The 26,788-nt window shown below is 42.4% G+C and overlaps 1 long non-coding RNA gene across 1 annotated transcript in view; it reads left to right on the top strand.

The window, feature by feature from the left end:
- LOC117083191 overlaps positions 1-26,788 on the top strand; it is a 291,364-nt gene that overhangs the window by 6,647 nt on the left and 257,929 nt on the right. The window lies entirely within an intron of this gene.

The raw sequence follows: 26,788 nt of genomic DNA, 5'->3' as shown, positions 1-26,788 counted from the left end.
TTGCTCAGATATAGACTGCCCGGTATGTTTCTTTTATATTATCTTTGTCTATTAGTATGTAGATTAATTAAAATAATTGAATTGAAGACTTGGAAATGAATTACAATAGGAAAACCAATTAGAGTGTTGGGAAGACAAGACAAAAAATTAGCAGCCTTCTAGATTGGTCTGTTGGCTGCTCTTGAGTCATAAGGAAACTGACTGCTGAGTTCTTCCTCAGCCACTGACAGTGACTTTAGGCACTGAGTCCCTTGTGCCAGGGTCTCCTCATCTTTAAAAAAGTGGCCTCTTCAAGTATGGGAACGGCCTTATTAAAGAAACACAAAGAACACGCGCGATGCCAACAGTCAACACTATCAATATTTTCACGGGGTCATGGAAAATAGCACCAGGGCCTGTCACTGGGCCACGAGGCGACAGGTGGGCAAACACTTCTCGTGAGTGGTTTCCTTCACTTTCTGTTTTGTGCTTTTCCCTCAGCTAATCTAATCCTGAGCCATCAGACTTCTTACGCTCAGGAATACCTATACATAAAAATGACTTGTAAGTTGGAGATGCAAGAAAAATATTGTCATTAAAATAATTATCAATAAAAATTGCCTCTAAAAAGTAGGGCTTGCTGTGAGGAGTAGATCTGGGGCTGTATGCAAAAGTATGGTTTGAGCCCTGATGGCCTGGATTCCTGGACCAGGGGGACCAGTTGCATTAATCTCCTCTCGATTCTTTGGGGATTAGGTGTGAGTGTGAGATAGTGGGGAACCTAGAGCAATTTGCTGAGCCGGACCCTCTTACTGAGCTGAATCTCTGTAATTTGCTGACCCAAAGGTAGAGTTTGCAGTGGGATATAACAAAGTCCTTGTCATTATCTACGTGTCCCTCAGGGAATCAGGTGTTGCTATGACTCACTGAGAAAGTGTGTTGAATAGGATTAAGGAGCAATACAGCAGTTCCAAGTTCTTAGTCTAAGAATCACTTTGATTCTTGGGAGAAAGGGAGAGTAGTGGCAGGGGTGAACTAGCTTGTAGGGGGCTGGGTTGTGGATTTACAGTAGCCTGCCAGAGAGGGAACTATCAGCTTCGAGGGACATGCTCAGGATAATTGGTACCAGGTGCTGTTTCTGAGCTACCACCAACATGACGTTGCCAGGCTCTAGCCACACAAAATTTCACTGAATCCTCCTGACACTCTCCTGAGTCAGGCGATCTTATCTCCATTTTGCAGAAGAGCAAACTGAGCCCTGGGGATGTTAAGTAGTTTTCGCAAGGTCACATAGCTGGTTGCAGAGCCTGAAATTGAACCCACATGGGTCAGACTTCAAAGTTAACACTGAGAAAAAGTACAAAACCACAGCTAAAATACCAGTGACCACTTCTTGGGTAACTACCATGTGCCAAGCTGTGCTGTGCTACAGGACCTGGGATAGAAATAAAAACCACTTCCTCTCCTCCCTACCCATCACTTAACACGTGTGGGCTAATTGTAGGTGACCCTCAATAACCTAATTATGTGGCCTATTTAGAATAACATTCCAGTTTAGAATAACCTACCCACCAGTAAATAGGGAAAATCGGGAATGTTCCCATCAGGGAATCTCTAATTAGTGAGTGGAGGAGGGAAGTCTTATAGCACCTGTGTTCTCCAGGTGAACTTAAGAGACAGAGAGGAGGTAAAAATCAGTATAATTAAAACCTTAGCATTTTTCCCATTATCACATTTTCCATTCTGTTTGCCATGTTGGCATTTTAATTTTCCAATGCCTTCTGGAAAACATAATGTTACCTGGCAACTTTGCCCCATGGGATGTTGAAATCATGTCATTTTCTAGAAAAAAAAGGTGAAGATGCTTCTGAATGTTACCTGTGTCTGAACTCCTGTCTATGAACCTGCATCATTTGTGATTGGAAATAATTTCTGTAGCTTGGGCTTGAGGCCAAAATTAGACTCAACTGTGAAGGAAGGGATGTCTGCCCTGATCCATTTCCTCCCAGTTTCTCACCCTTCCTCAGTGATGAGCCTGAGCATGTCCCTCTGACCTAGTGTCCTAGTCCTTTATGTCTCACTCCGTGCTGAAGCCTCATTATTCATTTGCTGCCCATCAAAGTTTGCCTGTCCTACCTACTGTCCTCTCAGTGCCCTGTCTCACCTTCCCCTCACTGGGTTGAGCAGCATACTTTTGAGGAAAGAGTGAGGGTTTCCAAGTCAGGCATATCTGAGTTTGAACCCTAGCTCCATCACTTGTTAGCTATGTGGCCACAGGCAAATGGACTTCTCTTCCAGGTTGTTGTGGCTGTAAAATGGAAATGATGAGCCCGGCATCAAGAGGGAGGTACCTAGCTGAAGTGAGATGATGTGCATAGAGCACCCACCCATTGCCTGGCACAGAGTCACACCCATAGTTCTCCCAAGATTCCCTTCCTTTTTAATGTTCACCTAGTTCTTCTTTGTTTGTCATGAATTGGATTCATAATAACAGTTCCCCATAGTGCTTTCTTCATCACCAGGGAGATGAAACTGTCTTGTCAGACTGATTCTGCAAAGATTCTTTTACATGCATGTCTGCAATAGGGAGTGTCTGCGTGCAGGCAAGGGGGATTAGTAAACATCTTCCCAAAGCAAACAGAGGGGCTGGGAGCTGGACAGAACCTCAAAGATATCGTATCCCCCAACTGTGTAGCATCCCAACAGGGTGTGCTTCCCTCTTCTTGGATGCTTTCCATGGCAAGCAGCTCTTTTTTTTTTCCTTTTTTTTTAACCAGCCAGTTCCAAGTACTTTTGGACAGCTCTCACTGTCAGAAGGTTCTTCTTTACCTTGGGCTGACATCTGCTTTCCTGGGGCTGTCACCCTTCTGTGCTTTTCCAGCCACTGGAATCTATTCGAAAGGTTCTCCCTTTCCCACATGATTAGAAAGCTAGGATCATGTGCATGAGAGGTCTTCTCCTCCTCTCCCCTCTGTGTTTTAGGCACTATGGTACTCTGCTTAAGTTTGATTCCACCATTATATTCCACTTTGTGGGCAGTAGTCCTCCGCCCCCCATCTCAGTGGGCTGGTATGACCTGTAAGGGAGTAGAAGTTCCTGCTTTGGAGTCAGACAAATTTGGTTCAAATCCCTGGTTGGCTACTTACCATGATCCTCAATCCACCTATTATAAAATGGAGGCAATACTACCAACCTCATAGTCTTGGCACACAGATTAAACGAACAGCGTGCAGCTAGTGCCTGGCATGGAGAAGGTGTTTGGTACTTGGTAGCTGTATAATTATTTTCTAATTGCCAGGTAGGTAGCTATCATGTTTGGTTCTCTGAGAAACTCTTCCCAGTGACATTTAAGATTTTGCTCAGGCTACATTTGGGAGTCCAGTCTTCCCTAGTGACAAAAAATGACACTAAGTAAGTGTTCCACTTATCACAATCACAGATTTTTAGGCGCAAAATAGGATAGTCAGCATGTTGTTCAATGGCCATTTTAGTTTGTTCCCACAAGGCAGGTAATAATTTAAAAACATAGTTTGGATATTCTGTGACTAAACATGCACATCCCAAGAGGCCCCTTGGGAATGCAGCAGAATTTCCAGACAGCCATGGGCAGAATTCCAAAGCTTCTGAAAGATGAGTGTGTTCGTGGCTGATGAACAAGGTATGAAGACACCAAATCCCCCTGACAAAGTCCAGCAATGCCTTGCTGCTGATCAGTCTTTCTGGAAAGACTGGATGAGCTCACCCAGAAGAAAAGAATGGGTAGGAGATTTCAGGAAAGATTCTTACTTATCAGAAATTAGGCTTTAAAAGTTTTGGGCCTTCCTGTTGATTCTCCCAGCTTTTCTCACAACACAAGACACATGGTTTAGCAATGACATCATCTGACATGGATAGTCATACTGAAGTCAGAACTGTCAAACAGATCCTGGATTATGATGGAGGGTGGGAGGCATGTACAATTTGAGGGCTATGTGAATGTGAAGTGAGTGTTTTGCCGTAGGGTATTACTCCCTATCCCATCACTGATGGGTAGCAATATCAGAATTAAACTCTTCAATATATTCAGAAATGGTTATTATGTGTTCCTCTAAAGATCTTACTATTTCCTAGGTAAAATCTACAATTCTGTAGTCCTACCTCTTGTCATGCTAGCAAAGTACTTTTATGTACTCCAGTTGAATATAAATGCCCAACTTCAATCTTTGAGTTTGTTCTTTTTTTCATTGAATCACTCAGTTATTCAATCTGTGGAGCAGTCTTTCAGGCATTTAACAAATGACGATTGCCCATCTCTTTCTGTATCAAGAGCTCTGCTGGGCATGCAGCAATGTAAAAAGACACACACAGGATTCACTCTCCTGGGGAAGACAGATGTTAAACAAACAATTACAACAAAAGGTAATGAATGGGAGCATTATGACAGGAAAAGAATGGGCCTTGAGGCAAGAAAAGTTGAGTTTGGCTGGCACTTACAGTTCTCTATTATCAAAAGTATCAGATTCCAGTGGCTTAACTTCTAGGACATCTAAATAAATAACTCCAAACACTCCTCCATTAGAAAGAGTAAGAGCTAACATTTGTGGAGCTTTTGCCATGTGGGTAGACACTGAGCCAAGCCCTTTACAAAGATAGTCACACTTAATCCTCCCAATAATCGTAGAGTTAGGGCCTCTGAGTACTCCCATTTCACAGATGAGGAAGCTGAAGCTCTAAGTGATTAAGCAACTTGTCTGTGGTCATTCAGAGCCAGGTGGCAGACCTGGGAGTTGAACTATGGTCTCTCTGAGCTCCTGGTAATAACCATGAGTGCTTGTCCCCCAACACAAGCCTAGGAACTGGAAAAGCTGTGACAAAAGACTTTGAGAACGCAGGAACTTCCTAGTTTACTCCCAAAGAGCCAATAACCCTGCAGTGAGGCTCACAGCCCTTGGGAACAAGAGGAAGAATTGGGGGGACCAGGTCAGAGGGCATGTTAGGGTGAACTATGCTCCTGAGTCCCAGAAAGCATGAGAAAGGTTTTCGGGAAGTTACTTATAACAGTAGAAAGAACATTAGAGAATCTAACCCAGAAATGAATCAGTCTTAGATTCAAGTGTGCATTTTGATTGTAGCTGGAATAATATAAACCAAATTAGAAAGCTTAATGTCCACGTGACATCTTTATTTGGTTGTAAAGCAATCCATTACACATACTCTCTTTCCTTTTCAATGATCCAAAAAATAAAGTGAGTCAGTCATTTTTTACAAAAATAGGTCCTGCCTTTCAAAAGAAAATAAATTGTTTTCTCAAAGAACATAGCCTTCTATTTTTTCTCACTCCTTATGTTCCCGTCCTCCGATATGTACCTTCTGTCTAGATGTTAGATCGTTTTGAACTAACTTGGAAATCTTCCTGCTTAATTTAGAAGTGATTCATCTACAGATCGTGTAGTACCTAAGTTTGGCCAGTGATGGGGACAGTTGCTAAAGGGGGTGTTGATTCAGGCTTGCCAGTAAGTGACCCATCTTCTATCATCTAAGATGTCACTGACTTGCTGCAGTGACTCAGGTGGAGTCTTCATAACTGTGAGTATGCTGGGGAGCTTTCTCAGAAGCTTCTCTTGGTGTCCCCCACATGGTTTGGGATGGCTCTATGCTCAAGGCATTGCTGATACAGTGCCGCATATTCTCATGAAGGCGTGAATGATTCATGTTTCCCTGCCAGTTCCATTTGGTCATTTTACAGTTTTTTCAGGCTTCATCCATATATCATCTCCTTCCCCCAAAGGATTCTTTTACCCAATATCTCAGTTATCACTAAAGTTGGCTCCTTCTCATCCAGACTCAAGAACAGTGAGCCTCAGAATCCAACTGTATTAGTCCATTCTCATGCTGCTAATAAAGACATGCCTGAGACTGGGTAATTTATAAAGGAAAGAGGTTTAATTGACTTACGGTTCCACATGGCTGGGGAGGCCTCACAGTCATGGTGGAAGGCAAAGGAGGAACAAAGTTATGTCTTACATGGCAGCAGGCAAGAGAGCATGTGCAGGGGAACTCCCCTTGATAAAACCATCAGATCTCATGAGACTTATTCACTATCAAGAGAACAGCATGGGTAAGACCCACCCCTACGATTCAATTACTTCCCACCAGGTCCTCCCAAAACGTGTGGGAATTATGGGAGCTATAATTAAGATGAGATTTGGATGGGGACACAGCCAAACCATATTACCAGGTAATCTGCTTGCACCTCATATTACTACAATTATTGCCTGTTCCTGAAAACAATTAGTACTACTGTACTTGTGTCATACTACAACTACCACCACAACCACTTCTATTACTATAGGTAAGCAGTATTTTGGAACACTTATCAGGTTATAGGCACTGGGTTGAGTTACTTACATGCTGTATCTATTTTTTTTTTTTTTTTTTTTTTGAGATGGAGTCTCACTCTGTTGCCCAGGTTGAAGTGCAGAGGTGCAGTCTTGGTTCACTGGAAGCTCCGCCTCCCAGGTTCACGCCATTCTCCTGCCTCAGCCTCCCAAGTAGCTGGGACTATAGGCGCCCGCCACCACACCCGGCTAATTTTTTGTATTTTTAGTAGAAACGGGGTTTCACCATGTTAGCCAGGATGGTCTCCATCTCCTGACCTCGTGATTCACCTGCCTCGGCCTCCTAAAGTGCTGGGATTACAAGCGTGAGCCACCGCGCCTGGCCTACATGCTGTATCTTAATCAATCTTCATACTAGTTTTATGTGGTAGGTACTGTTTGGATCCCTATTTTGTTTAGAAACAAACCAAGGCTCACATAAGCAAAGTAACTCACCTAAGCCCCACCAGTAGTAAATTGCAGAGGCATTATCTAAACCCAGCTTATCTGGCACTATGACATCATCACTTTCTACTTTCATGATTTTTTTACACCACCTCTTATCATCTGTACCGTTATTTACTTAACATAGAGTTCCTGGCATGCACCACACTTGTATGATTAGGTTGTAAGAGCAGACAAGTCATTTTGAGCATGCGGTCCTTTGAACCTACTGATACTTCCACTGCCCTCTGCATCATCCATCAAAGTAAATCCCATGAAGGAAAACAGAAATTCTAGCATTAACATGAACTTGGAAAGAGGAGTTTGTCAAGCTTCTGGTTTCCTCTGTGGCAGATACTTTTCTTATAAATCTCCAGGCATGAGAGTCATTTTCTAAGCAATTGTTTTTCTGCTGTACTATAATGTACTACATGATTTTTTTTCTCTACTGTACTATAATTGTTTCTTCTAGCGAGGGCCTTAGTTATTTCTAGGAATAGTTTGAGGGCATCTGTAAGATTTTGTGCAACTTTATTTCTCTAGATTGAACAACTCTAACCTCTGCCTAGAAGGACCTGGTGGTTTATTTGGAAACTGGAAATTATTTCATGGTTTCCAATTACAAGGGGCATCTAGTGAGTTGTGACTACCAGCATCACCCTCATGCCCAGGCAAGAGTGGCTCCAGTCCTGAGGATCACACTCTGGCCCTCCTCTAGGCTATCCACTCCTTCTAGACTGGATTTTAAGTACCTTAGTCCCCACTAAGGGTCTTTGAAGGGTCTTAATCACACTTCCGGAGCAGAGTGGGCCACTTTCCTGGGTTTATTTGCTTCCAAGATGAACCTCATAACAATTTACCCCTAGGCCCAAGCAATAACCAAGAGCTGGCTGTGTATGGGTTATAGATGGAGTTTAGGCATATATGTGAGCAAGACCCCTGAAAGTGTGGAACACAGCTAGGAGTGGGAAGAGTAGGTGGAGACAGACCAGGATCGAGAGAGAAGGGCAAGAACTTGGAATTCAAACCTTAACTGCCAAATTGTTTCAAAAACCTTTGTCATGGTAGGAGAGAATATATTTTTATTCAACAGTGTGTTCGCTTGATTTACAACTCATATATTTAGACCTATGCTATGTGGGTCTCCACTTATATACCCTTTGCCCTGGGTTGACCAAGTGGTAGGGTCAGGTAGCTACTACTAGGGCAATGAGCTTTCCTGGTTTATCTGGGACTAAGGGGTTTCTCTGGGATGCAAGATTTACAATGCTAACAGAAAAAGTCCCAGGCAAACCAGAATGAGTTGAATTGGTCACTCTAGATAACCCACTATCTGTATTATAGTGACTGATATTAATTTGTGTAACTGTATAGAAGTTAGAATCTTTATGGGGCAAAAACACCTCCTTATATTTACGTTTTCATCATAATAACCTATCAGAAATTCCATTTAATGATAGCTTTGCTCTCAGAGTCAGGAGGTAAGTAAAGGCCACTTAGCCACGGGCAGGCCTTCTGTCTCTGGGGCAGGATGAAGCAGTGGCTTTTGTAAAATTGCCCAGAGTCAACAGTGAACATTCATCAAGCACTAGAAGAAGCAGCCTCATCAAAATTCTTGCTGGAAGTCAAAATAGATTGGAATGCCAATCTATTGGATTTTCTCAGACTGCCTTGTTTTTACAAGAAGAAGGAACCTGGAGATTGCTCCATGTGACATGATTTCCATCAGTACCCAGTTCAAATGGGTACAATTGTCTAAAGTGATTCCCTTCTAGAGAGCCCACAGGTAACTAAGAACTGTAGATATTTTGGGATATTTGGTAATTGAAAAAAGAGGGGGTAAAAACGTCTTTAACCAGAAAACTCTCTAGGTCAAATTGAAAAGTGGGCAAAGTTAGTCTCCAGCCATGCTGCTCCTAGTTTTGCCATTGTCTTTTCTGATCTCGTGGGAATAAGCTATTCATTTACTCAGCACATTAGGCCAAGATTACATTCCAAGCAAAAGGAACTGCAAAAACAAAGGCTGTGGGGTAGGAACATACTTGAAGACCTGAAAGTAGACTGGCAGGGTGGGCTGGGAGAGGAGAAAAGTGGAAGAAGATGGGGTCTGAGTGGTGGACCAGGGCCATATCAGTAGGAACTATGGGTCACAGTAAAGACTTTGGATTTTATTAAGTGTAATGGAAAGACAATGTGGCAGGCTAAATAATGGTCTCCAAAAGGTATCCAGATCCTAATCTCTGAGACGTGTAAATGTTATCTGATATTGCAAACCTGATTTTGCAGATGTGATTATGTTAAGGATCTTGAGATGGGAAGATTATCCAGGTGGGCTCTGAATGTAATCACACGTGTTCCTATAAAAGGGAGGTGGCCGGGCGCGGTGGCTCAAGCCTGTAATCCCAGCACTTTGGGAGGCCGAGACGGGCGGATCACGAGGTCAGGAGATCGAGACCATCCTGGCTAATACGGTGAAACCCTGTCTCTACTACAAAATACAAAAAACTAGCCGGGCGACGAGGCGGGCGCCTGTAGTCCCAGCTACTCGGGAGGCTGAGACAGGAGAATGGCGTGAACCCGGGAGGCGGAGCTTGCAGTAAGCTGAGAGCCGGCCACTGCACTCCAGCCCGGGCGGCAGAGCAAGACTCCGTCTCAAAAAAAAAAATAAAATAAAATAAAAAAAAAATAAAATAAAAGGGAGGTGAGGGAAAGTCAACACAGACAGAAGAGGACAAGGCAATGTGAACATGGGACAGTGATTGGAGTGATACAGCCACAAGCCAAGGAGTGCTGGCAACTTCTAGAAGCTGGAAGTAGCAAAGAATGGATTCTCCCCTAGAGCCAGGAGCACAGCCGTGCTGACACGTTTATTTTAGTCCAGTGACGTGGATTTCAGACTTCCAGCCTTCAGAAACAGGAGACAAGACGTTTCTGTTGTTTTAAGCCATCATATTTGTGGTAATTATTTGTTATAGCAGCTGAAGGACACTGATAGAGGCAGATTTTAGCCTCAGGCTGGGATATAATATAGTCTGATTTATGTCTTCTGATGGGCCCTTGGAGCTCTTTGTGGAGTAGAGACCAGAGAAGGCAAGAGTAGAGGCGGAGAGATCAGCTGGGAGGTTCTTGCAGGCATGCAGATGAGACAAGATGTGGCAGTGGATGTGTAGAGAGGTGGAACATCCAAGATTTTCTTTGGAGGTAGACTGAAAATACTTGCTAATAAATTGCCACTAGGAAAAGAGGGCTCTGAAAAGTTGTCAAAAACTTAATCTGAGTGTAAGTGTGTGTGTGTGTGTTTTTATCCAAGAAAAAAAAAAACAAAACATGTAAGTTTTTAAAAGAAGCACAGTTTAAGCCAGTGTTGGGGTTTTAGGCTAGAAACTCCTCCAGATATGGAGAGAAATGCTCAGTGGGTGGCGGGTTGTGGAATTTCTTTAGAACACGTTCTATTATGCTCCTTAGCTGACCACCTGCTCTGTGTATAAACAGTCACAATTCCTTTTTCAGAACTTGATACATTGCAGGTCAAGTCATGATATTGCCCATGCCTGCTCACAGGGAATTTTTGTGACACTCCTGGGTATGGCAGGCCTATGAGGAACGTAGTTTAGATGCTGCAATATTGACATTCTTAGGACATTTCAAAGGTTTAATGCCTTGGTGACCAAACTTTAGGATGTGTCTGATTCATCTGATGAACTTAGAAATTATGCAGATTTGAGAAATGTAGCTCCAGAGATTCTGATTCACTATGTCGGGATAGTGATTCTCAAATTTAAAATAATTACCTGGGGAACTTGTTAAAATGCAGGTTCTGATTCAGTAGGTCTGGGTGGAGCCTGAGATTCTGCATTTCTGATGAGCTCCCAGGTGATGCTCATGCTGTTGGTCTCTGGACCACACCTGGAGGAACAAGATTCCTAGGGATTGTTTTCAGAGCTGTAAGCCCCTGTGTGCCAGGGTTGAGGCTGCCTCCAATGTGGATGTGATACCACATGTGTCTGAAAACAAAGGCAGCCCTGGATACACTGCCAAGCCCTTTTGTAGGATGACCCAGCTGTGGTCTTGGTTCAGCAGATCGTTTTCCTCTCTAAACCAGTGACACTCTGCATTCCCTCCTGCTGAGCTCATACATGTCTCCTTGCCAAACCCAACAGAGGCCGGCTTCCCAGACTAGGTTACGAGGCTGAGGTTTGCCAGGCTCAGTCCTTCCACAAGTGCCACTCATGGGCTAGACGACTTCCTCAGCCCAGTGGTGTCTGTCTTGTTCAGGATGCCATGTGGGCTGCATACCAATGTCAGCATGTTGTTTCTAACACACAGTCCTGGTCATGCCCCTCCCCTGCTTCCAACCCTGCTTTGGCCGCCATTGCCCTCCAGAGAAGGTCCAAGTTCATTGGTCTACCCACCAACCTCTACTACCTTCTCCAGCCTTTGCCATCTGCTACCACCATTGGTTACTTGTTTTATATATGCATTATCTCTTCTCTCCAGGCCAGAAGACTCACAGTTGAATTCAGAAACCATCCTCACACTATGGGGAAAACTACATATGGTGAGGAGAGAGAGGAACAAGATTTGAAAGGCAGTGCAACCTAGTGTATAAGAGCACAGGCTTTCGCATCAAGGCCCGGCATGGTCATACTTCAACTGTGCGACCTTGAACTGTCCCTGGGCCTTAGTTTTCTTATTTGCAAAATGGGGAAAAGAAAATTTTTCATTTAGGGCTGTTGAAAGGATTTAATGAGGTCATATATTTGAAAAACTTAACTTTGTCCCAGGCATGTAATAAGCACTCACGTCAGCAATTGATGTCCATCACTCTTTTTCCTCTCTCTTTTCCTTTCTTCTACTTCCCCTCTTTTCTTGCTCTACCCTCAGGATCTTGGGGCCTTCATAAAGGTACAATTCTTGGGATTTTCTCTAAGTGAAAATTCCACAGGGGTGGGAAGTATTGATCATATTCCAGAAACTGTTTTTGATAATTGGCCAGTAGGAACTGTTTTGAGCTGTCCACTTAGCTACATTTGCAGGAGCACTTTAAAAGGAAATGAATGAAAATGCTCATTATTCTGGCCATTAGTCCATACTTGGAGCAAACAGGAATCTCTAGGTCCAAACATTTCCCCTGTAAAGCTTTGTTTACCTTGGAGACCAACATCAACACAATTAGGTTTCAATATCAACAACGTGGGAAGGTTGGAAGTCAGGAACAGCGGATGCCTTTTATAAATCCAGTGTCCAGGGCCACAGTTAACACCTTTCTTTCTGGACTGGGAAGGGTTGTTTTGCTGTGGGGGGTAGGGTGACATTTCAGAGTTGCTCCATTAGGTGAAATAATCAGGCACTGACATTCGATTGCAGACGCGGTTGTCAGTAGCATTATGTGGGACACTCCTTGACTTGGTGCAGATAAAGTCCAAAGATGAGTGCTTGCTAAGGTCCAGCCACCTCCACTGCCAGTCAGATGAGGTATCATTTGTCTGTGGGTCGCACTAAGCGAAAGAAATGCAGGCTTCAGGTAGGGTCAATTCATCCACTCAACAACAAATGTTTTCCAAGTACCTAGTATGTGTCAATCACTGTTCTAGAGACCAGTTATGGAGCAACAAACGGAACATAAAAATCCTTTTCTTCATGGAGCCTACTTTCTAGTTGGGTACATTTTTAAATTAAGCCTATAAAATATCTACTTGCCTCAGCCTGAATTCAAAGACATAAATGATTCCAGGTCTTGGGATTCGGTGGCGGAAGCAACCTTAAAGATCGTTTATACTATTGATTCACTATCTTTCTTAGGATCACACACTTCTTTGAGAATATTAAAGAAGATGTGAATCCTCATTCAATCTATGCAAACTTTCACCTTCAGTTTCTGATAATTCATCCCCCCACCTCCCCAAATCCAAGCCGTAGGTTAAAACCGTTGATCTGGTTCTAACATCTTGAGAGAGTTCCTCAGTATCCTTGCAAATAAGAACTTACTTAAAGATAACGGATTTTTTTTTAAATGAGGAACTTGCTCCCTTCTCAGGCAGCTCATTTCATCCTAGAGCTCTGACTATAGACTATTCCAGTTTCTTTTTTGACACTGTTCCTTGTCTCTAAGCCTTGAGGCTGAGGTCTTGTGCAAATATGTCTGTAATGATTTGCTGTCTGAGCTATAATTGATTCACCCTATTCACTGTGTTCCCGTTTATCTTGAAGGTGCAGAGAGAAGTACCTCCCTCTATCACTGATATGGTTTGACTCTGTCCCCACCCAAATCTCATCTTGAATTGTAGTTCCCATAATCTCCACGTGTCATGGGAAGGACCTGGTGGGAGGTAATCGGGTCATGCCAGGGTGGTTAATGCTGTTATCGTCATAGTGAGTGAGTTCTCATGAGATCTGATGGTTTTATAAAGAGCCTTCCCCTTTGCTTGGCTCTCATTCTCTCTCCTGTCATTCTGCAAAGATGTGCTTTCTGCCTGATTGTAAGTTTCCTGAGGACTCCCAGCCATGCAGAACTGTGAGACAATTAAACCTCTTTTCTTTATAAATTACTCAGTCTTGGGTATTTCTTCATAGCAGCATGAGAACGGACTATACAATCATCCTCCAGGTTTTGAGGCTATTATGGGCTTGGCTACTATTCTTTTCCCTGAAAAGGAAAGACTTCAGTAATATTTTTTCTCCTGGTCTCTCTATAAAGATACTAGCCTAAGATAGGCCTCTACTTAATCTCCTCCATCCTCTGTTTACCTTCTTATCTGAAAATATTACTGGATTTGCAAATTAGCCAAAGGAAACAGAGACTTGTTTTTAAGGCTGGCTTTGTGCTCTTTGAGCCTGCAATAATTCATATGGCTTAAATGACTTCTCTGTTCCTTGTGTCACGTGGAAGGAAATAAAAAGAAAAAAAAACTCGAACTTACAGCCAGGTAGAAGAGCCATGTCAACAAGGTACCCTCACCCTCTGTGGAAAGCCAGTTTTTCTTTTGACCTGAGGTCCAGACCAAGAGAAATGGTTCAAAAGGACAGGGCCAGAGATCAAACTGTGAGAGCTCCTTATGAAGCAAAGGATTGTGTGGCACATCCCTGTACCTTAAAGAGCTCGCTGTTCAAAGCAAATCTGCTGAGATTTGGAAGTGAGTAGGTTTTCTTATCTATCAGACAAGAGCTAGGCGATTTTTAAAAGCATGGGCCCCTCAAGAATGGAAAGATTGTATTTATTCATAAAATTAATGAAGCCACAAGGCAGAGGGGGTTGGAGTAAAAGGATTTTATTTTCTTTAACCCACTTCAACAATCACCACCCTATTACTGTGGGCCTGCTGTGTGCTGGGGTATGTAAGAACTGGGCTGTTCATTCTGCATCTGCATAGCATCCTGACCAAGAAGGAATTGTTGTCCCTGGTCCTCTGCTTCACAAAATTAAATTGAGGATTAATTAATTAAGGATTCTTGTTTTATACACATACTAAAAATTTCATATTTGAATCACATAATGAATACTCATGACCTCAAATTTAAAACAAAATCTCAGACTTTGACAATAACTTACCTCTCTAAGTGTATGCCTCCTCCCTCATCTCATCCCCACCCCCCCATTATACTATTGTCCTGAGTCTCATATCCGTCACCCCGCCTTTCCTTTTTATATAACTTTATTTCATCTATACATATTCATAAATACTTGTGTCTATTCCATTCTAGTTGTTTTAAAATTTATATAAAAGGTGATCACACTTTAGGTAAGTTTAGGGACTTGTCTTCTTTACTTGATACATTGCTGAGACCCATCCATGTTGTTGCATTTCTCTGTAGTTTATCCATTTAGACTCTTACTATATTCTAAGTATCTGCCATATACTCTTAAATATTCTATTGTGTGAATATCCCACAGTTTATTCATTCATTCTTCCTCGAATGGGCTTTTGGGTTATCACTAGACTGTTGCTCTTGTTAACAGTGTGGCCTTGGACATTCTTTTGCATCTTGGTTTTCCAAAGTAGTTGCACCAATTTACATGCTTACTGGAAATACATAGATTATAGTCAGTCCAATGTGTGGAACTGTCAGTTTTAAATTTTTTTCCAAGCTAATGAACATTAAAAAAAGTTGTGGTATTGATTTGCATTTCTTTGATCATTAAAGATTTTGAATAACTCACATACATATTTGGCTCTATGTTTCCTCTTTTGTGAATTGTCTGTTCCTTTCTTTTGCCCACATTTTCCTATTACATTAGTTATGCTTTACTTAGTGATATGGTTTGGCTGTGTCCCCACCCAAATCTCATCTTGAATTGTAGTCCCTATAATCCCCATGTGTTATGCAAGGGACCTGGTGGAAGGTAATTTACTCATGGGGGCAGGTTTTTCTGTGCTGTTCTCATGATAATGAATAACTCTCATGAGATCTGATGGTTTTATAAAGGGAAGTTCCCCTGCACATGACCTCTTGCCTGCCACCATGTAAGATGTGCCTTTGCTCTTCTTTTGCCTTCTGCCATGATTGTGAGGCCTCCTCAGCCATGTGGAATGTGAGTCCATTAAACCTCTTTCCTTTATAAATTACCCAGTCTCAAGTATGTCTTTATTAGCAGCATGAGAACAGACTAATACGCTTAGTGACTTTTTTATAGGAGTTATTAATGTGTTATTGTTACTAATCCAGAAAGACAATTAATAGCTATATTTTCTTAACAGGGAAACTGAATGTCCTAGAGTTAAGTGACTTGGTCATGATCATGTAGCCATATATGGAGGGCCAGCATTCCTCCCAGGCCTGTCTGATTTGGTGTATATCCCAAATACCTGGTCCATGCTATCTTCCTACTGAGACGTCTATGGACCTACAATGCAAGGTCTGATGCTTTTCCCTGCCATAGCACCAATGGACTGGAGAGTACTGAATTGGTCCCTATGTCTCTGGGCTTAGTTTCTTCATCTGTACATCTGTGCTGTAGTTTCTCCCAGTAAATCTTAGATCATCTGTCCCCAACATTTTAACTCTTCTTGTCATTAGATATCAAAGTGGCTGGTGTGCTAGGGGAGGGAATGGTCCCCACCAGCCTCCACTCCATCTGGCCAGTTCATAGCATGGTCTCCATGGTCTTGGATAATCAGGTCTTGATTGGCAGCTCCAAGTATCTTACTTGATTTGGGTTTGGGAGGCCTGGGGTGAACAATGATAGTCCTAGTAGGTTGGTGTAAAAGTAATTGCGGTTTAGTAATGGTAAAAAACACAATTACTTTTGCACCAACCTAATAGCCTCTTTTAAATTTTTCCTTGATTGTCAATTACCATGATACTTGGTTATCATTTCTTGAATGCAGTGGTTTCCAGGGAGCCATTGATTAAGCATGGCAGAAGGGAAAATTAAGAATAATTGTCATGATGGCTCTCATTTTTTTGTTCATTCAACAAACATTTATTGAGCACCTACAATGCTTCAGGCACACTGGGCAGATAGTGCTCGTAGATGTCAGATAGATTTGAGTTTAGTGCCTTTTACTGGCTCTGGGGACCTTGACCAAGTTCCTTAACCTTTCTGAGCTTCAGTTTTCCCATTATTAAAATGGGGACTAATATCCAGGTAGTAGTTTTAAAATATGCCTGCAAAGTCTTTCCTCCTATTAAGAAGTGGCATCAATGTCTCCTCCCTTGAGCCTGGTGGGCCTTGGTGGCTGCTTCAAAGAACAGAATGGGATGAAGTGATGCTGCAGAACACCCAAGGCCAAGTTAGAAAAGGCCATGCATCTTTGCACTCTGGGGCCTTTAGCCACAGTATAAGAAACCCAGGGACTCTGAGGCTCCCAGGTACAGACCCCACATAGAAAGAAAACACAGAGGATGAAAGATAGACAAGGAGCCACAGCTCATCCAGCCCCAGCTGTGGAGACTTCCCAGCACAACATCTAGACACATGAGTGAATACAGTATTGAGATGACCCTATCTCAGTCACCATCCAACTGCACCCACATGAGGGCCCTGAGCAAAATCTGCCCAGCTGAGCCCAGTCAACCTCCAGATTTATAAGTAAAATAAATGATAGGTTTTTAAAAAATTATTATTATACTTTAAGTTCTAGGGTACATGTGTACAACGTGCAGGTTTGTTACATATGTATACATGTGCCATGTTGGTGTGCTGCACCCATTAACTCGTCATTTACATTAGGTATATCTCCTAATGCTATCCTTCCCTGCCCCCGGCTCTCCACAATAGGACTCAGTGTGTGATGATCCCCTTCCTGTGTCCAAGTGATCTCATTGTTCAGTTCCCACCTATGAGTGAGAACATGCGGTATTTGGTTTTCTGTTCTTGTGATAGTTTGCTGAGAATGATGGTTTCCAGATGCATCCATGTCCCTACAAAGGACACGAACTCATCCTTTTTTATGGCTGCATAGTATTCCATGGTGTATATGTGCCACATTTTCTTAATCCAGTCTGTCACTGATGGACATTTGGGTTGATTCCAAGTCTTTGCTATTGTGAATAGTGCCACAATAAACATACGTGTGCATGTGTCTTTATAGCAGCATGACTTATAATCCTTTGGGTATATCCCCAGTAGTGGGATGGCTGGGTCAAATGGTATTTCAAGTTCTAGATCCTTGAGGAATCACCACACTGTTTTCCACAATGGTTGAACTAGTTTACAGTCCCACCAACAGTGTAAAAGTGTTCCTATTTCTCCACATCCTCTCCAGCATCTATTGTTTCCTGATTTTTTAGTGATTGCCATTCTAACTGGTGTGAGATGGTATCTCATTGTGGTTTTGATTTGCATTTCTCTGATGGCGAGTGATGATGAGCATTTTTTCATGTGTCTGTTGGCTGTATGAATGTCTTCTTTTGAGAAGTGTCTGTTCATATCCTTTGCCAACTTTTTGATGGGGTTGTTTGTATTTTTCTTGTAAATTTGATTATGTTCTTTATAGGTTTTGGATATTAGGCCTTTGTCAGATGAATAGATTGCAAAAATTTTCTCCCATTCTGTAGGTTGCCTGTTCACTCTGATAGTAGTTTCTTTTGCTGCGCAGAAGCTCTTTAGTTTAATTAGATCCCATTTGTCAATTTTGGCTTTTGTTGCCATTGCTTTTGGTGTTTTAGACATGAAGTCCTTGCCCATGCCTATGTCCTGAATGGTATTACCTAGGTTTTCTTCTAGGGTTTTTATGGTTTTAGGTCTAACATTTAAGTCTCTAATCCATCTTGAATTAATTTTCATGTAAGGAGTAAGGAAAGGATCCAGTTTCAGCTTTCTACTTATGGCTAGCCAATTTTCCCAGAACCATTTATTAAATAGGGAATCCTTTCCCCATTTCTTGTTTTTGTCAGCTTTGTCAAAGATCAGATGGCTGTAGATGTGTGGTATTATGTCTGAGGGCTCTGTTCTGTTCCATTGGTCTATATCTCTGTTTTGGTGCCAGTACCATGCTGTTTTGGTTAATGTAGCCTTGTAGTATAGTTTGAAGTCAGGTAGCGTGATGCCTCCAGCTTTGTTCTTTTGGCTTAGGATTGTCTTGGCAATGCGGGGTCTTTTTTGGTTCCATATGAACTTTAAGGCAGTTTTTTCCAGTTCTGTGAAGAAAGTCATTGGTAGTTTAATGGGGATGGCATTCAATCTATAAATTACCTTGGGCAGTATGGCCATTTTCACAATATTGATTCTTCCTATCCATAAGCATGATATGTTCTTCCATTTGTTTGTGTCCTCTTTTATTTCACTGAGTGGTGGTTTGTAGTTCTCCTTGAAGAGATCCTTTACATCCCTTATAAGTTGGATTCCTAGGTTTTTTATTCTCTTTGAAGCTATTGTGAATGGGTGTTCATTAATGATTTGGCTCTCTGTTTGTCTGTTACTGGTGTATAAGAATGCTTGTGATTTTTGCACATTAATTTTGTATCCTGAGACTTTGCTGAAGTTGCTTACCAGCTTAAGGAGATTTTGGGCTGAGACGATGGGGTTTTCTAAATATACAATCATGTCATCTGCAAACAGGGACAATTTGACTTTGTCTTTTCCTTTTTTTTTTTTTTTTGAGACGGAGTCTCGCTCTGTCGCCCAGGCTGGAGTGCAGTGGCCGGATCTCAGCTCACTGCAAGCTCTGCCTCCCGGGTTTATGCCATTCTCCTGCCTCAGCCTCCCGAGTAGCTGGGACTACAGGCACCCGCCACCACGCCCGGCTAGTTTTTTGTATTTTTTAGTAGAGACGGGGTTTCACTGTGTTAGCCAGGATGGTCTCGATCTCCTGACCTCGTGATCCGCCCGTCTCGGCCTCCCAAAGTGCTGGGATTACAGGCTTGAGCCACCGCGCCCGGCCAACTTCGTCTTTTCCTAACTGAATACCCTTTATTTCTTTCTCTTGCCTGATTGCCCTAGCCAGAACTTCCAACACTATGTTGAATAGGAGTGGTGAGAGAGGGCATCCCCATCTTGTGCCAGTTTTCAAAGGGAATGCTTCCAGTTTTTGCCTATTCCGTATGATATTGGCTGTGGGTTTGTCATAAATAGCTCTTATTATTTTGAGATATGTTCCATCAATATCGAATTTATTGAGTTTTTAGCATGAAGGGCTGTTGAATTTTGTCAAAGGCCTTTTCTGCATCTATTGAGATAATCATGTGGCTTTTGTCTTTGGTTCTGTTTATATGCTGGGTTACGTTTATTGATTTGCATATGTTGAACCAGTCTTGCATCCCAGGGATGTAGCCCACTTGATCATGGTGGATAAGCTTTTTGATGTGCTGCTGGATTCAGTTTGCCAGTATTTTTGCATTGATGTTCATCAGGGATATTGGTCTAAAATTCTCTTTTTGTTGTATCTCTGTCAGGCTTTGGTATCAGGATGATGCTGGCCTCGTAAAATGAGTTAGGGAGGATTCCCTCTTTTCCTATTGATTGGAATAGTTTCAGAAGGAATGGTACCAGCTCCTCCTTGTACCTCTGGTAGAATTCGACTGTGAATCCGTCTGGTCCTGGATTTTTTTGATTGGTAGGCTATTAATTATTGCCTCAATTTCAGAGCCTGTTATTGGTCTATTCAGGGATTCAACTTCTTCCTGGTTTAGTCTTGGGAGAGTGTAAGTGTCCAGGAAATTATCCATTTCTTCTAGGTTTTCTAGTTTATTTGTGTAGAGGTGTTTATAGTATTCTCTGATGGTATTTGTATTTCTGTGGGGTCGGTGGTGATATCCCCTTTATCATTTTTTATTGCGTCTATTTGATTCTTCTCTCTTTTCTTCTTTATTAGTCTTGCTAGCGGTCTATCGATTTTGTTGATCTTTTCAAAAAACCAGCTCCCGGATTCATTGATTTTTTGGAGGGTTTTTTGTGTCTCTATCTCCTTCAGTTCCTCTCTGATCTTAGTTATTTCTTGCCTTCTACTAGCTTTGAATGTGTTTGCGCTTGCTTCTCTAGTTCTTTTAATTGTGATGTTGGGGTGTCAATTTTAGATCTTTCCTGCTTTCTCTTGTGGGCATTTAGTGCTATAAATTTCCCTCTACACACTGCTTTAAATGTGTCCCAGAGATTCTGGTATGTTGTATATTTGTTCTCATTGGTTTCAAAGAACATCTTTATTTCTGCCTTAATTTTGTTATGTACCCAGTAGTCATTCAGGAGCAGGTTGTTCAGTTTCCATGTAGTTGAGCAGTTTTGATTGAGTTTCTTAGTCCTGAGTTCTAGTTTGACTGCACTGTGGTCTGAGAGACAGTTTGTTATAATTTCTGTTCTTTTACATTTGCCGAGGAGTGCTTTACTTCCAATTATGTGGTCAATTTTGGAATAAGTGTCATGTGGTGCTGAGAAGAATGTATATTCTGTTGATTTGGGGTGGAGAGTTCTTTAGATGTCTATTAGGTCTGCTTGGTGCAGAGTTGAGTTCAATTCCTGGATATCCTTGTTAACTTTCTGTCTCATTGATCTGTCTAATGTTGACAGTGGGGTGTTAAATTCTGCCATTATTATTGTATGGGAGTCTAAGTCTCTTTGTAAGTCTCTAAGGACTTGCTTTATGAATCTGGGTGCTCCTGTATTGGGTGCATATATATTTAGGATAGTTAGCTCTTCCTGATGAATTGATCCCTTTACCATTATGTAATGGCCTTCTTTGTCTCTTTTGATCTTTGATGGTTTAAAGTCTGTTTTATCAGAGACTAGGATTGCAACCCCTGCTTTTTTTTGTTCTCTATTTGCTTGGTAGATCTTCCTCCATCCCTTTATTTTGAGCCTTTGTGTGTCTCTGCATGTGACATGGGTCACCTGAATACAGCAAACTGTTGGGTCTTGGCTCTTTATCCAATTTGCCAGTCTGTGTCTTTTAATTGGAGCATTTAGTCCAATTTACATTTAAGGTTAATATTGTTATGTGTGAACTTGATCCTGTCATTATGATATTAGCTGGTTATTTTGCTCGCTAGTTGATGCAGTTTCTTCCTAGCATCGACGGACTTTTCATTTTGACATGTTTTTGCAATGGCTGGTACCTGTTGTTCCTTTCCATGTTTAGTGCTTCCTTCAGGATCTCTTGTAGGGCAGGCCTGGTGGTGACAACATCTCTAAACATTTGCTTGTCTGTAAAGGATTTTATTTCTCCTTCACTTATGAAACTTAATTTGGCTGGATATGAAATTCTGGGTTGAAAATTCTTTTCTTTAAGAATGTTGAATATCGGCCCCCACTCTCTTCTGGCTTGTAGAGTTTCTGCCAAGAGATCTGCTGTTAGTCTGATGGGCTTCCCTTTGTGGGTAACCCGACCTTTCTCTCTGGCTGCCCTTAACGTTTTTTCCTTCATTTCAACTTTGGTGAATCTGACAATTATGTGTCTTGGAGTTGCTCTTCTCGAGGAGTATCTTTGTGGTGTTCTCTGTATTTCCTGAATTTGAATGTTGGCCTGCCTTACTAGGTTGGGGAAGTTCTCCTGGATGATATCCTGAAGAGTGTTTTCCAACTTGGTTCCATTTTCCCCATCACTTTCAGGCACCCCAATCAGACGTAGATTTGGTCCTTTCACATAATCCCATATTTCTTGGAGGCTTTGTTCTTTTCTTTTTACTCTTTTTTCTCTACGCTTCTCTTCTTGCTTCATTTCATTCATTTGATCTTCAATCGCTGATACTCTTTCTTCCAGTTGATCAAGTCGGTTACTGAAGCTTGTGCATTTGTCACGTAGTTCTCATGTTATGGTTTTCATCTCTATCAGTTCTTTTAATGTCTTCTCTGCATTGATTATTCTAGTTATCCATTCATCCATTCTTTTTTCAAGGTTTTTAGTTTCTTTGTGCTGGTTACGTAGTTCCTCCTTTAGCTCTGAGAAGTTTGATCGACTGAAGCCTTCTTCTCTCAGCTCGTCAAAGTCATTTTCCGTCCAGGTTTGTTCCATTGCTGGCGATGAGCTGCTTTCCTTTGGAGGGGGAGATGCGCTCTGATTTTTTGAATTTCCAGCTTTTCTGCCCTGCTTTTTCCCCATCTTTGTGGTTTTATCTGCCTTTGGTCTTTGATGATGGTGACGTACTGATGGGGTTTTGGTGTGAGTGTCCTTTCTGTTTGTTAGTTTTCCTTCTAACAGTCGGGACCCTCAGCTGTAGGTCTGTTGGAGTTTGCTTGAGGTCCACTCCAGACCCTGTTTGCCTGGGTATCAGCAGTGGAGGCTGCAGAAGATCGAATATTGCTGAACAGCGAGTGTTGCTGTCTGATTCTTGCTCTGGAAGCTTTGTCTCAGGGGTGTACCCCACTGTGTGAGGTGTGAGGTCTCGATCTGCACCTAGTGAGGGATGTCTCCCAGTTAGGCTACTCAGGGGTCAGGGACCCACTTGAGCAGGCAGTCTGTCCATTCTCAGATCTCAACTTCCATTCTGGGAGATCCACTGCTCTCTTCAAGGCTGTCAGACAGGGGCATTTACCTCTGCCGAGGTTTCTGCTGCTTTTTGTTTAGCTACACCTTGTCCCCAGGGGAGGAGTCTACAGAGGCAGGCAGGCCAGCCTCCTTGAGCTGTGGTGGGCACCACCCAATTCGAGCTTCCTGGCAGCTTTGTTTACCTACTTAAGCCTCAGCAATGGCGGGCGCCCTCCCCCAGCCTCGCTGCTGCCTTGCAGTTAGATCTCAGACTGCTGTGCTAGCAAGGAGGGAGGCTCTGGGGGTGTGGGACCCTCCAGGCCAGGTGTGGGATATAATCTCCTGGTGTACTGTTTGCTAAGACCCTTGGTAAAGCACAGTATTAGGGTGGGAGTTACCTGATTTTCCCTGGAGGTGTTGTGTGTCTCCATTTCCTTTGGCTAGGAAAAGGAATTTCCTTCCCCCTTGCACTTCCCAGGTGAGGCGATGCCTCGCCCTGCTTCAGCTCTCGCTGGTTGGGTTGCACCTGTGGACCAGTGCCAACTGTCTGACATGCCCCAGTGAGATGAACCCGGTACCTCAGTTGAAAATGCAGAAATTACCTGTCTTTTGTGTTGCTCACGCTGGGAGCTGGAGGCTAGAGCTGTTCGTATTTGGCCATGTTGGGCGCGCCCCCCCATAGATATTTTTTAAGCCATTATTTTTATTTTAGGGTTTTGTTATACAACAATCAATCACGAGGACAATTCACTTTGCTGGGCTGAGGACAGGTTAGAAATGATGCATATAAAGCCCACAGCACAGTCTGCATTTGGAGGTGGCGACATACTTTCATATACTCTGTACTTCAATTCCAAAGTGATCCTGGGAAGCAGGCACTGGCTACATTGTTCAGACTGGGTCATAATGATCTGCTTGCCTCATCGTCTGTCTTGCCTGGTGGCAAGGCATTGAGAAATTATGTCTATCTGGTTATCTCCTGTCCCTATGTGTAGGGCCTGGCATATGGACATTACTCTGACAATCTAAATAATCAGATTAGAAGAATAGGTAGATACTGGACAGATATACTGTTTATTATGCAATTGGAGAAATAGAAACAGGTTCTAATTCTGGCTTTACTCTTTGCTAGCCCCGAGAACTTGGATAGTCAGATTTTCATGGTCTTAGCTTCCTTAACCATGTATGGCAGGCACTGTGTGGACTATGGGAATCCACTGATGAATAAGACAGGTAACATCCACTGATGAATGAGACAGGTAACATCCCTGTGGTTCTTCTAGAAGGGAGAGATATCTTGTAAACATGCAAATAAATCAATAAACAAGATAATTTCAAATAGAAGTAACAGCTCCAAAGACAAAGTAAGTAATGGAGGTGGAGGAGACTCCTGGTAGACAGGATTTTCTTGGTTCCAGTTCTGCATTTCTCATTTTTTTGTTTGTTTGTTTGTTTATTTGTTTTTGATTACTTCCTTCAATTTGCAAATATTCTAATTTAGGTCATTATAAAATGAATAGCTATGGGTTATAAATTTGAAAGTAACTCATCCCAAAAACAAAGAGTCAAGGTGAGGCTGGGAGAGGACAGTGAGCAGGGTAATCCTGTGTGTGCCTGGCCTTGTGTTTGAAGCCCCCTCAACTCATGTCAATCATCTTGCAACTGCCATGCTTACAGTGTACAATGAGTAAGGCAAAGAGCAGAGGTTAGAAAAACAGACTCAGGATCTTGATTTCTAGAGTTCACATCCCAACTCTGTCCTTTTATTTTTTTCAATTAATAATGAACTTGTGCCTAAACATTTTCATCTGTAGAATGAGACAAATGATAAAAACTGCCTCATAAGTTTGATGAGTGAATCAAGTGAATTAAAGGACTTCTAACAGTTCCTGGCACATGGCAATGTTTAGTCATCATCATATCATCATCATCATCATCATCATCATCATCTCACATGCATTGTCTTTGAATCCCTGAAACAATGTTCTGTGGTAGTGACTGTTCTCATTCCCATATCATAGATGAGGAAATGGAGGCTCTTTTGTGATAAGCTCAGGGGGCCATGAGCTCACTGAAGGCAGGGACTGAGCCTCTTTGGGTCACTGTTATAGTCCTGCAGCCATGCCCAGTGCCTGTCACATAGACCATGGAATGGATGAGTGATGTGTTATTGACAATATTTGTTGGGAGCTAGGACTGTGGCTTCACTGAAGGTAATGAACACCCCCGCAACCCCATCCACCCCAGAGGACTGGGAATGGAGACCACTGAAGAGAAGAAGTGAGAGGGGGCAGAAGAGAATATTTGTTCTTCTGGGTTGGAGGAGCATGTCTTTCCCCAGATGGATGATCTCTCTGATTTCTTTGTTTGACCTCCAAGAGCTTCTATGGAACAGATGAATTGTTCTTGTGGATCCTTCATGACAAGAGAGATAATAGAGGTGCAATGAAGTTGGGAGACTCCCTGAGGTGAGGAGGGTGGGTCCCCACAGTGATTGGCAGAGTTAGATGTAGAATCCAAAGCTTGCAAGATCAGTCCCATCTGAACATTGGAACATTCTGATGCAACATACATTATTCTGGTCCTTGGGCCAAAAGAAAACACCTTGTTGGAGACTTTTTTCTGTGTTTAGGGCTGGTGGTGCTCCAGGATTTCTTTTTGTTGAACCAAATTATGTCTAGGAGCAAGGCCTGTTTCTCTCATCCAGAATTTGCTAATCACTGGAAAGGCCGAAGACCACACATTTCATGAAATATGACCTAGATCTCAACAGGGTTGAGCAAATGAAACAGGCCACACCGAATGGCTTGCACTGGGATAGCCCTGCTAGTGGCCCTGGAGGGTGTGAGAGGCAGGAGCATGGAGGAAGATCTGAAAAAGGAGCCTGGAGAAGATCTGAAGGACAGTTGAGGGTGGCATAGGGCAGGCCAGGCAGGTGTGCATTCTCACCTGAGCTCTCCCACTGACCAGCCACTTGGCCTTGGATTTGAGGGCGACTTAACCTTTCCGAACTTCTGCTTCCTCAATTGGAAAATGAGATAACCATAGTACTTTTTAAATTGTGATAAAATGCACAGAGCATAAAACTTAGCATTTAACCATTTCTAGGAATACCATTTAGTGGCATTAAGTACATTAACATTGTTGTGCAACCATCATCACCATACATCTCTACAACTATTTTATCTTCCCAGACTGCAACTCTGTACCCATTAAAAACCAGTTCTTCATTCCCTCTCCCTGCTGCCTCTGGCAATAACCATTCTACCTTCTGTCTTTATGAATTTGGCTGTGCTAAACACCTCATGTAAGTGGAATCATACCATATATATCCTTTCGTGGCTGACTTATTTTACTTAGCATAATGTCCTCAAGGTTCTTCCACATTATAGCATGTGGCAGAATTTCCTTTTTCCTAAGGCTGCTAATATTGCACTGTGTGTACAGACCATATTGTGTTTCTCCATTCATCTGGTAATGGGTACTTGGGTTGTTTTCACCCCTTGGCTACTGTAAATAGTGCTGCTATGAACATGGGTGAATAAATATTGAGAGAATAAAATGAGAGAAGATACGTAACAGTCTTTTGCAGTAGACCTTGGCACATAATAAGAGCTTGTAAGCAGTAGTGGTAATGAAGGTGGTGCTTGCTAAGAGGAGGGAATGTCAGTGTTAGAAGCCTTCCTGGGGACAATAGGTGGGACTGTGAGGGGATCCCCTGGCTACTCGCACACTTGAGGTTGTACAGATCAAGAGAAACTCATGTTCACTCAGTCAGCACTTTTGTTTAGGACTAGACACTGAAGGTATAGACTAATATTAGTTATAGCAACCATTTATATAGCACTTACTGTGTACCAGGCCCTGGTCAAAGTGTTTTAAATATATTAACACATTTAATGCTCACAAGAAGCTGATGATATAGATGGCGATTATAAGCCCTGTTTTATGGATGAGGAAACTGAGTCATGGAGCTTAATGAACTCTTCCCACATCACAAGCTAGTCGATGTTTGAGCTAACATTTTAATCAAGGTCATCCAGTTCCACACTGCCACTAATAAAAAAAGTGAAGCCAATTCTCTGTCTTTGGAGGGTTCATATGTCCTGAGACAGACAGATGTTCACTGTAGTCTAGTGAAAACTTCTGGATGGAGTCATGCCAAGTGCTGAT

Source organism: Trachypithecus francoisi, unplaced genomic scaffold (genome assembly GCF_009764315.1).
Source record: "Trachypithecus francoisi isolate TF-2019V2 unplaced genomic scaffold, Tfra_2.0 Lachesis_group0, whole genome shotgun sequence".
Lineage (NCBI taxonomy): Eukaryota > Metazoa > Chordata > Mammalia > Primates > Cercopithecidae > Trachypithecus > Trachypithecus francoisi.
Note: the sequence above shows the minus strand (reverse complement) of the source record. Positions and strands in the feature narration are given on the sequence as shown.